The 12,014-nt window shown below is 39.6% G+C and overlaps 1 pseudogene; it reads right to left on the bottom strand.

The window, feature by feature from the left end:
• Positions 1 to 206: 206 nt before the first annotated feature.
• Positions 207 to 931, bottom strand: LOC713013 (small ribosomal subunit protein uS5 pseudogene; annotated as a pseudogene).
• Positions 932 to 12,014: the final 11,083 nt, after the last annotated feature.

Raw genomic sequence — 12,014 nt, 5'->3', positions numbered from 1 at the left:
CAGCTGAGGCCCATATTTTTAGACTACTCAATTACACATACAGTTGGTAGTAATTGTGATCAACAAGAACAAAAATAATTCCTTTCAAAGAAAACAAATAAATTATATCATCAGGTGAGTTGTATTTGTTTATAAGTGATGAAACCATATGCAATATGTTTTGTTAATTTCTTTCTTTTCTTTGTTTTTAACCAGCTTAATTCACTTTATTTTTCTTGTATAAAAAACACAGTTGGAGCCTGGATCTTTTCTGCACATAAACTGGGGTGGGTCTTGATAAGGTAGTCACCAAATTCCTGATAGGGAGACTTGGTGAACACAGTCTCCTTCCAGAGGTCGGGCGCAAGGTAGCTGTCGGTCTTTGAGATGGTATCAAAGGCGGCCTTGGCAAAGTTGCCCAGGGCGGAGGTGCAGCCCCTGGCTGAGGGGTAGCAGTCATCAATACCAGCCATCAGCAGCAGCTTCTTGGGCATGGGGGCCAAGACGATGCCAGTGCCCCTGGGCACACCAGCACAGAGCCACAGCGGCCTGTCACCTTGCAAGGGACGGCGTGGGGCTTGCCGATCTTGTTCCTCCAGTAGCCTCTGCACACGGGAACAATGGAGAGCTTGGCTAGGTTAGTGGCCCCGCAGATGGCAGAGGCCACCACCTTGGAGCACTTAACACCCAGACCAACGTGGCCATTGTAGTCCCCCGATGACAACAAATGCCTTGAACCTGGTGCGCTGGCCTGCGTGGATCTGCTTCTGCACCAGCATAATCTTCAAAACCTCATCCTTGAGAGAGGCTCCCAGGAAAAAGTCAATGATCTCAGACTCCTTGATGGGCAGGGAGAAGAGACAGATCTCCTCCAGGCACTTAATCTTCATGTCCTTGTGACCAGGTGGCCCAGCTTGGTGACGGGCATCCACTCCTTGCCTCCACAAGCTCTGCGGCCTTGGCCCCGGCCCCGACCACAGCCACAACCCTGGCCCCGGATGCCACAAAGTCTCCAGGGAAGCCACCGTGGTTATCCCCCCATCCCAGGGCTCCTGGGTCCCCTGCTCCGCCCACCCGTTGCAGCTGCATCATCTGCCATTTTGTGTTTTCTCAGAGAAAAAACGTTAATTTCTTTCTTATTTGCACTCTCTGTTTTTCAAAACAATTTAAAATAAACTACTGTGTATTATTTTTATAAGAATCTTTTTTTAAAAAACTGAGGGTTGGTTGGTTTTTGTTTCTGTTTTCCTTGAGAAGTGTGGAATAAAAGGCTCCAGTTCTTTTAGGCTGATTTATGACCCATTTTTCACACCATTCAGTAGCTGACTAATATTGCCCTCTCAGAAGGTCCTTAAACACACAGGACTTAGTTGGCCATTAATTGACAATTTTTAGACACATTAATCTCCAAACATTAATGTAACTGAGATCATAAAAATGTCTGTTACCAACAGATGCAAGGTGTAGTAGAAAGATCATGAATATAGAATTAGAAGGCCTAAAGCCTTCACTTAATAATAAGTAATTATAGCTATCATTTTTAAGAATATACTACAGAGGTGATACTGTGCAAAGCACTTTTTTTTTTTTTTTTTTTTTTTGAGACAGGGCCTCACTCTGTGATCCAGGCTGGAGTGCAGTGGCACAATCATAGCTTACTTCAACCTCGAACACCTCAGCCTCCTGAGTAGCTGGCAGTAGAGGCATGTACCACCATGCCTTGCTAATTTTATTTTTTTATGGATGGGGGAGGGGTCTCACTATGTTGCCCAGGCTGGCCTTGAACTCCTGACCTCAAGCAATCTTCCCAGCTTGGCCTCCCAAAGCACTGAGACTACAGGCATGATCCACCACTCACAGTCAGCATTTTTCATATATTACATAAAAACACTTCTTTGCCCTCCCATTCACATTATATTTACACATTCCTTTGAGTATTATGATCTTCTTTGTTCAAAGGCAAAAACAGATTAAACGATGCCCAAGATCACAAAAAGAATAAATGGCAGTTGATTCAAATCCAGGTCATTTAAACTCCTAAGCCTATACTACCTGGCTATGACTTCCTTGGCTGATTCTGTATGGTGTGGTTAAGCACACTTTGTGTCTCTATAGATGTTTCCTCACCTGTAAGCTCTGGACAATAACAGTCCCCATCTCAGGGAATTTTCAAGATGATCATATATGCAGAAGTGCTTTTTAAACTACAAAGTGTTAGACCACGTAAGGTTGGGGAATCAGTACTCTCCTATCATCTGTTCATCCTGCAGTGCAGGGCAGACAGTGTCAGTGCCACTGTGGACCCCTAAGCTGACCAAAAAGTCTGGGGAAGACTGTTCAAAGGAGGACATCCAAAGCTGATCCCTGGAATCCCAGTTATTTTCACAAAACTCTAAAAAGGCACAACAAGGAGGAGCCTTGATGACCACAGGCTAAGTCAACCTTCTTCTCTTCTCAGATTTTACACAGCAGGCATCAGAGGCCCTATAATTTAAGTGCTCAGCATCAGTTTATTGCCCCAATTAGTAGCAAAACTAGAGGCAGCACCCCAGTGTCCAACTACTACTACACTTTCCATGACACAAGACCATCTCTTAACTCACTTCCACACAATTCTTGTTCAATAACCAGTTAGCATTAATTCATGAGGTACCATCTCCTGCTCTAATTCCATGGAAGGAAAAAACACTAATGTAGAAAGTAGGGCATCAATGTGGAGTACAATCGTCCAGAACTTCCTAGCATTTTCGAACCAAATAAAATAGGATTAGAATTAGAATTTGTTTTCTCTTTACATTTATCTCTGTAGAGAAGAGTCTGCTTTTTATGTAGTCTGAATATAATACTTTTTTTCTCAATCATTAATACTTCTGGCTATTTCAAATCAACCGTCACAGTTATACTAGAGAACCAGGAAGAGAGTAATGCTTCAGGAGAAAACATAAGAAGTCTCAGGCAATTACCATTTTCTAATGCTCTGAGGCAATCTCAGCCAAGTACCCAGCCCACCTGCCCCCAGGGGGCTGTGAACAGCCCTAACATCCAGCTCAATTTATACTGTGCCAAACAGCTTTGGCACATCTGCTGCTGAGAATGAGATCCAAGAGTTTCAGACAATATGCTCTCTTGAGCTCCATCATATCCCACATTTTAGTTTATTTATAAATGGACAAACGATTTATGGCTGCAGTGTGAAATTCAAAGGAGCTGTGTGCACTTGGCATTTATAATAGGTCAGGCAGCGGCACACCACCACAAACAACAACGCAAACAGGAAACAAAGGGTCAGGGTTGGGTAGAGGTTTTCAGGGTTTTTTCTATTATATACGGGATTAATAATGAACTCAGTGGGGCCTTCCCATAATGTATGCCCTGTTCAAAGTCAGCATGGACTGGTAATAATCTGCCCACCCTCATCTGTGGGAGGAAAAGAGCCATTAACAATAGATTTCAAATGAGCAAGTTTAACATAGTGAGGTTTCTAAAGTTAAAAAAAAAAATTAAGGTATATAACCTTCTTCTTGCTTAAGGGTATTTTTTCCCTAGTATCTTCTTCTGACATCTGCCCAAAGTTGTGTAAGACTTCAAAATAAATGAAGTGATTAGTAGATTCAAGGCTACCTAGAACTCTACTAAATAAAAGGTTAACCTTACCCCAATGTGGGTTAAAAAAAAAATGCTGAACCTGGGGCCAGTTGATTGCTACACTAACTTTCTTGATAAATCTTAACAAAACAGCTAACAGTATTTTTAAGCAGACCTAATTTTTAGAGAAGTTTGGGTCACAGAAAAAATGAGTGGTAAGTACAGAAATTTCCCATATATCGCTTTCCCCCACACAAACACAACTTTCCTCTCTATCAACATCCCACACGAGAATGGTACATTTATTACAACTGATGAACCTACGTTGACCCATCGTTATCATCCAAAGCCCGCAGTTCACATTAGGGTTCATTCTTGATACTGCACATTCTGTAAGTTTTGACGGATGTATAATGACATGTCTCTACCATTACAGTATCATCCTGAATAGTTTCACTGCCCTAAAAATCCTCTGTGCTTCTCCTATTCATCTTTCTGTCCTGCCTATGCCCTGGAAACTACTGATCTTTTAAATAGTTTTGGCTTTTCCAGAATAGTTGGAACCATACAGTATGGAGCCTTTTCAGATTGGCCTCTTTAACTTGGTAATATGCATTTAAGGTTCTTCCATGTCTTTTCATAGTTTGACAGCTCATATATTTTTAGCCCTGAATAATATTCCATTGTCTAGATGTATCACAGCATATTTATCCATTCACCTACTGAAGGACATCTACTTTTCTTCTAAGTTTTGGCAATTATGAATAAAGTTGATAGAAACAACCATATGTAAGTTTTTCTGAGGACCTAACTTTTCAGTTCATTTGGATAAATATCAGAAAGCAAGACTGCTGGTTTATACAGTAAGAAAATATTTAGTTCTGTCAGAAGCTGCCAAACTATTTTCCAAAGTGGCTATATCATTTTGCATTTTTACCAGCAACGAATGAGAGTTCCTTTTGTTCCACATCCTCACCAGCATTTGGCATTGACATTGTTTGGGATTTGGGCCATTTTAACAGGCATAGTATTATCTAATTGCTTTAATTTGCAGTACCCTAATGACATACGATGTGGGGCATCTTTTTATATACTTATTTGCCATCTATGTAACTATTTTAGTAAGATGTCTATTCAGGTCTTTTGCTCATTTTTAATTTGGGTTGTTCATTTTCCTGTTGTTGAGTTTTAAGAGAACTTGGTGTATTCTGGATAACCATACTTTATCAGATATGTCTTTTGTAAGTATTTTCTCCTAGTCTGTGGCTTGTCTTCTCATTCTCTTGACAGTATTTTCTCGTATTTGAAGCAGTCACATCCTTTCACATTAGCAGATTAAACAAAAGAATGGTTTCAGACAAGCTACTTACTTTCCTTAGCCTCGGTTTACTTAGTCATAAAATGGGGCCAATAATAGTAGCTATAGTAAAGGGATTGGTGAAGAATAAAACAATCAAGCATATAAATGTTGGCTGCTGATTACAGAAGCAGCTGCAGCAGCAGGACCTTAGAAGCTTAAAGGAAGTGATGAAATCACTTCAGGAAAGTCTATCCCACTCTTAGTAGTCTGTACTGAAATCTCTCTTCAAGCGCCTGCTCTCACACAATACAATCAGTTCCATGGGGACAGGGACCATGTCTATTTTGCTGTCTTTCCAGAGTCAAGGATAATATTTGGCTAAATAGTAAGCACTTAATAAGTAAGAGATGAGCTGGCACTCACTTGGCCTATGGCTGTAGAGAATGTCTTGCACCTCAGTGGGACTCATACAGCAGAAAAAGATTGTTGATTACAGGTCCTCCAGGGTTCCTACCGTCATTCATTTAATTAACAAATCTATCTCACATCCTAGATTGCATACAGGAGATATCTGTAAAATACATTAACTCCTATGGGCACTCAAACTCCACTTTAAAAGTTATTCCTTGAAATTTTGATATAGGACTTCATAGTCTCGACTAATGCTTGGGCTGTTCCTAAACTTACAAGTGCTCATTACCATACATGAAGTCAGTGTGTGATCTGTGTTTGGCATACTTCAAACTGCAATGTCTGCATGCATCTGACACCTGCTCTCTCTGCTTGCATGGACCTGTTCCTTCTTTATTAAAAGAGATAAGGGCCACAGATTAGAACTCAAATGAGGGACCACAGAAGCTTAGAATTTCAACTGAAGAGAAAGCCAGAGGAGAGGAATGTTCACTTCTGGGATTCCTTTCCAGAGTTACCAAAAGTGGATTCAGGCTGGGTAAAAAAAAAAAAAAAAAAAAAGATGTAGGTGCTTCTAGTAAGAGCTGATCAGGTAAGGATCTTTATACAGGATTTGTATTCATATTCAATATAATCAGCCTAGATCATTTTTGAACCACTAACCCCAGTAATGTATACCAACTTTTTACAACACACACATGCACACACACAAACACACACACACACTTTGCTCCAGTGTCTACAAGATCTGAAACCAGGAAAAGTGATCCCCTCTAACACTGTCAAGTCAGAACAAGCAGGTGTGAGTGAGCCACCTTTTTACCCTGGCCACAAAAGAAAGAACATAAACCAATAGCTTTAGGAGCAAAATCATGAAAGCCTGGGGCAATGTTTTTGACAGACGCCACACAGACTCAAATATTTGTAACCATCAAAGCCTATGAGGCTTGATAGAGGGACTAAAAGGTATTTCAAACTGTTCAGCAGTGTTTTGTGGGTCATTTGGTTCAAATAGATTTTCAAGCATATTTTAACATTTTAAACTGTGTTTAGAAAAAAGAGCTATTGATTTTAATAAGTAATTATCAGATTATGTGACAATGAAAATCACCAAAATTTAATCTATGCTGCCAGTTTAATCCTTTTTTCTTTTTATACATATCAGAAGAAAGTCTCCTTTACTTGTTTTACACATTTTATGAACTTCTTATAAATGTATAGTTAATTGGAAAAGTTACAGGTCTAAACTCATCTTTTGAAAATTTGCTCAGGTAAATATCTAGTGCTTCGTGGGATACTCTGCTCAGTCCTGTACCAGGAAAGACTCATACATATTCACTTGGCTCAAACACTTGGCATAGCTCAGTATTCACCTATTCAATTATAACTGAACCAGTGACACACAGCATACTACAGAGAACTTTGATGTTTACTATAAGTTGGAGACTGACCTTCCTATTTAAGAAATGCAAGCACTTGGCCTGGCGCGGTGGCTCATGCCTATAATCCCAGCACTTTGGGAGGCCAAGACGGGCGGATCACCTGAGGTCAGGAGTTGGAGACCAGCCTGGTCAACATGATGAAACCCCATTTCTACTAAAAATACAAAAATTAGCCACGCATGGTGGCAGGCACCTGTAATCCCAGCTACTTGGGAGGCTGAGGCAAGAGAATCACTTGAACCCAGGAGGTGGGGGTTGCAGTGAGCCGAGATCGTGCCATTGCACTCCAGCCTGGGGGACAAGAGTGAGACTTTGTCTCAAAAAAAAAGAAAAAGAAAAAGAAATGCAAGCACTTATTAGATGTGCTAATAAAACTAATAAGTACAAGCACTTACTAGATGATTAACTTTAAAACAAAGCTTTCTCTATTACTCCCCTTAAAGTTTCTGAATCAGTTTAACTGAGGAATGTCCTGAGCTGAATGCATGCTATTAAAAAGAGAGATCATTACAACTATTTATCTGCATGAGTCATTAATTCCACGATATGGCAAACCAAACCAGACAGAAGTTCGATGCTGAGTAATGTTAAGGCTGTAATTGTTGGTCATAACCTCTGATTTCAAATTATGGTGTTAACTAAAATTGCTTTATTATTCTCATGGGTTGCCTTTTTTTTTTTTTTTTTTTTTTTTTCAGATGGACTCTCGCTCTGTCGTCCAGGCTGGAGTGCAGTGGCGTGATCTTGGCTCACTGCAGCCTCCGCCTCCAGGGTTCAAGCAATTCTCCTGCCTCAGCCTCCCGAGTAGCTGGGTTTACAGGCCCGCACCACCATGCTTGGCTATTTTTCTTGTGTTTTTATTAGAGACGGGGTTTCACCAAATTGGCCAGGCTGGTCTAGAACTCCTGACCTCACGTGATCTATCTGCCTCGGCCTCCCAAAGTGCTGAGATTACAGGTGTGAGCCACCTCACCTGGCCATGAGTTGGCTTTTTAATAGTTAATGTTTAAAACCTGACATTTAAAATATATTTATTGGCCAGGCGCAGTGGCTCACGCCTGTAATCCCAACACTTTGGGAGGCTGAGATAATGGGTTTCTTGAGCCCAGGAAGTTCAAGACAAGCTTGGGCAACATGGCAAGGTCCTGTCTCTACAAAAAATAAGAAAATTAGCCAAGCAGCATGGTGGCACACACCTATAGTCCCAGCTACTTGGGAGGCTGAAGTGGGAGGATTGCTTGACCCCGAGAGGCGGACGTTGCAGTGAGCCAAGATCATGCCACTACTCTCCAGCCTGGGAGACAGAGCAAGCCTCTGTCTTGAAAAAATAATATAAAATAAATTTATAGAATTTAAAACAATTGTAAATAGTTTTTTAAATTATATTTTAGAATTCTACACAAGAATTTATTTTCAGGGAAAGATTTTCTGCTGCTAAAAAAATTAAATTTATAGGGTGGTAGAAGTAACAGACTAGTTGGATCAAATCTTATTTCTGCCATTTACTGTCTGCATAATATTAGACAAATTATTTAACCTCTCAAGTTTCTCTTTTGTGAAACTGAAATGTCAACTATCTTGCAGATATAATAACCTTCCCATGTTGACACACCCATGTGGACGTGCAGCCCTGTTATTAGTACTGTTTGGTAAATGGGTAAAATAGTTCAAAATATCATAGATCCTGCCTGTTTTAACAGATGTAGGCAGCCTCCTCTCCCTGCCCACCCCAGCTGCAGAAGCTCTCAAAATGTAAAACAAAAACAAAAACAAAAAAAGTCAAATAACGAAGAAAAACTCAGAATAGCCTCCAAACTTTTCACAGCAACACTCAATGCCTACAAAATTCTAATGAAAACAATGACCCAATATTCTATATCTTTGATATAAACATATAAAAGCTTTGAAGATATGCCAAAGCATTAAAGACAGACAGAACTGTTGGTCACCATACTACCAGTGTTAGTATGGTAGTGGTAGCCACTAGCTACCTGTGGTCATTTAAATTTTAATTAACTAATTATTTAAAATTAAATTAAATTTACAATTCAGTTCCTTAGTCACACTAGCCACATTTAAAGTGTTCGAAAGTCACATATGGTTAGTAGTTACTGGATTGAACAGCACAGACACAAAAAGTTCATTTAAAAAGTTCTATTTAGGGCCGGGCGCGGTGGCTCACGCCTGTAATCCCAGCACTTTGGGAGGCCGAGGCGGGCGGATCACAAGGTCAGGAGATCGAGACCACGGTGAAACCCCGTCTCTACTAAAAATACAAAAAATTAGCCGGGCGCGGTTGTGGGCGCCTGTAGTCCCAGCTACTCGGGAGGCTGAGGCAGGAGAATGGCGTGAACCTGGGAGGCGGAGCTTGCAGTGAGCCGAGATCGCGCCACTGCACTCCAGCCTGGGCGACAGAGCGAGACTCCGTCTCAAAAAAAAAAAAAAAAAAAAAAGTTCATTTAAAAAGTTCTGTCATCACAAAAAGTTCTATTAAACAGTGCTACACTACAGCATGAAAGAGCTCAAGTATAAAAAAAACCTGAGAGCCCTTTATCCAGTTAACCTGGAGATGAACCAAAAGAAATAACTCAGGACTACAAAATTATGGTTACAGAAGATAATGCAAATACAACTTGATGACATTAGAAGAATAATAATATAATAACACAAAGATTAAAATGGGTGGGAGAAATAGGAAGAAGTCTAATTTTCTCTCTCTTTTTTTTTTTTTTTTTTTTGAGACAGAGTCTCGCTCTGTCACCCAGGTTGGAGTGCAGTGGCATGATCTGGGCTCACTGCAAGCTCCGCCTCCCTGGTTCACACCATTGTCCTGCCTCAGCCTCCTGAGAAGCTGGGACGACAGGGGCCCACCACCACGCCTGGCTACTTTTTTTGTATATTTAGTAGAGATGGGGTTTCACCATGTTAGCCAGGATGATCTCGATCTCCTGACCTCAGTGATCTGCCTACTTCATCCTCCCAAAGTGCTGGGATTACAGGCGTGAGCCACCGTGCCCGCCTAAACACATAGCTAAAAAACCAAACCAAACCAAAGAAACCATTACCATCTCTTATAGTCTATCTATACTACTTTGATGAGTAACTTTAAAGGGATACTTTAGGAAGCCCTATATTTTGTTAAAGAGAGATTTATCTAAAGTTCAGCAACTATCTCAATTTCATTTTATCTGCCTTTCTCACTGAAACACAATGCCAGTATGTCTAGAATTACATATAATAAATGTTAATGATAGTTATTTTGGGATATGGAGTTTTGAGGGTTTTTTCTTTACTTTCTTTTTGTAGTTTTGAGTTTTGATTGACATTTTTATAATGATTTTTTACAAAACAATCAAATTAGTCTTTTAAAATAGATCCTTCAATAAAAATTTAAAAGAATATGGAGAAACAAAAGGTAAGATACATCGATAAATAAAATTACAAAATTATAATCACTCATGGTAAGAAAAAAATATGTATGCATCTGGATAAGGATTAGAAGGCAACAATTAAAAAATGAAAAGAAGTCATTAATTTTTTTCTTCAAGCTTTTGGTATATTTTCAACAATATCATTTCATATGATTTGAATTGTTGTACCAGGAGCAGAACTTCAATGAAACCAATCATTCATACTTACACTGACATGAGAACTGAACTAATCACCTTGGTCTTATATTACAGGTAGTCACCTAAGCATTTACGAGAGCTTGCATAGGTTAAAGGAGTACAGTGTTTTTAAGTTTGGGGGTTAAATGGACAGATTCTGGAGTGTAGTTGCTCCTGGAATAGGTAGTCTTCTATGGAGGGGAGTTTTCAATGTCCTCCTTTTGCTAGTTGATACCACAACTGTAACAGCTCCAGATGTGGTGAAAGTGATGAGAAATCTCAGGGGAGCTGTCCACAGACTACCAGGCAGTTCCATGACATTTTGAACTATTTTCTAGATTCACCAACCGAGAGCATAAGGCTGTATGTGAACACGGAAAGGTAATTATTAGGATTCTGAAGATACGTTTATGTGTATATGTATACTACATATATATGTTTATACATATTTTATATATATATAGTTTATTACTGAGAGAAGTTTTAGACAATATTTTGTTTCTTATCTGGCCAACCTTTTATAGACTTTATGACCATCTGTATATACTAGCATTTCAACACTTATTCCCCCATTAAATCCCCTCCTATGTTTTCTAAGCCTAAAGTGACACTTCCTCCCTCTTAACATTCTCCAAGCCTACCCTAAATTCAAGGTCCAGGTCAATGCCACTTCATCCAGGAAGCCTTCCTTGTATCCCACCTAGAGATAATCTTTAATCCCCATATCACTGTAATTTCTTATACATACATTATGATTGTTTCACACATGCCTCATCTTCCCTACTGGATCATAAGCAACCTAAAGGCAAGGTTTAAGTAAGATTTACCTCTACATCTCTCTAATCCCATCTGGGGCCTAGGAGTGTGTTTTGAACAGAAAGACACTGTGTCAATGCAGGAAATGAGATATTTGCAAACTATTTTCTAGGCACCATTAGCCTTGTGAAATATTGCTTCAAAAATGTGTTCCTTGGTCAAGTAAGTTTCATAAAAGCTGTATAATCTGTTCGTGATGAATATTAAAATTACTGAGAAGTCTAATAATAAAGAAACTTATTTTATTCCATTCAACTATGCATTGGCCACAGAATCCTACTCTTTGTTTCTTTATCTTTTTATATACACCATGCCAAACTCTGTTGGTGCTTCACTCATATTCCCTCAGCCCTCCTGGAGATCACCTGTGGATGCTTCCCTTACAAGCCAGTGGCTTCCTGCATCTCTCTGCCCAAAAGCATTATCTGGTCATTGGAGCATATTTCACCAGGAAGTCCCAGGAAGCTGATACCCTCGGGAGTAACCCATGAAATGGAGTAACAGCTCCCTCATCCCTCAGGACAATTCTGAGTTATATTCTGCACAGTATGTCGAAGGATCTCAGTAGGATTGAGCAAAACAAAATAAAGTAAATAAGGCTAAAGATAACTTGTGTATTAGAATAAGGCTAAAGATAACTTGTGTGTCATCATTCTAAATAATTATGCTGCTGATAAAATTTAAGTAGCTAAAGATTGAACAGGAGTGTGGCTGGAAATGACCTAATTATATTTTCCTGAGGGCAAACAGACAATCAGATTATATCACAAAAACAGTTCTTATGCCAATACCTATCCAAATATTACTTTTATCCCTTATCATTGCAAGTCTCTTATTTTTTTTAACCTACCTCTCTCCTAAAGGTAACAAGAA

Source organism: Macaca mulatta, chromosome 15 (assembly GCF_049350105.2).
Source record: "Macaca mulatta isolate MMU2019108-1 chromosome 15, T2T-MMU8v2.0, whole genome shotgun sequence".
NCBI classification, from domain to species: Eukaryota; Metazoa; Chordata; class Mammalia; order Primates; family Cercopithecidae; genus Macaca; species Macaca mulatta.
The sequence above is the reverse complement of the archived record's forward strand: the minus strand, read 5'-3'. Positions and strand labels throughout refer to the sequence as shown.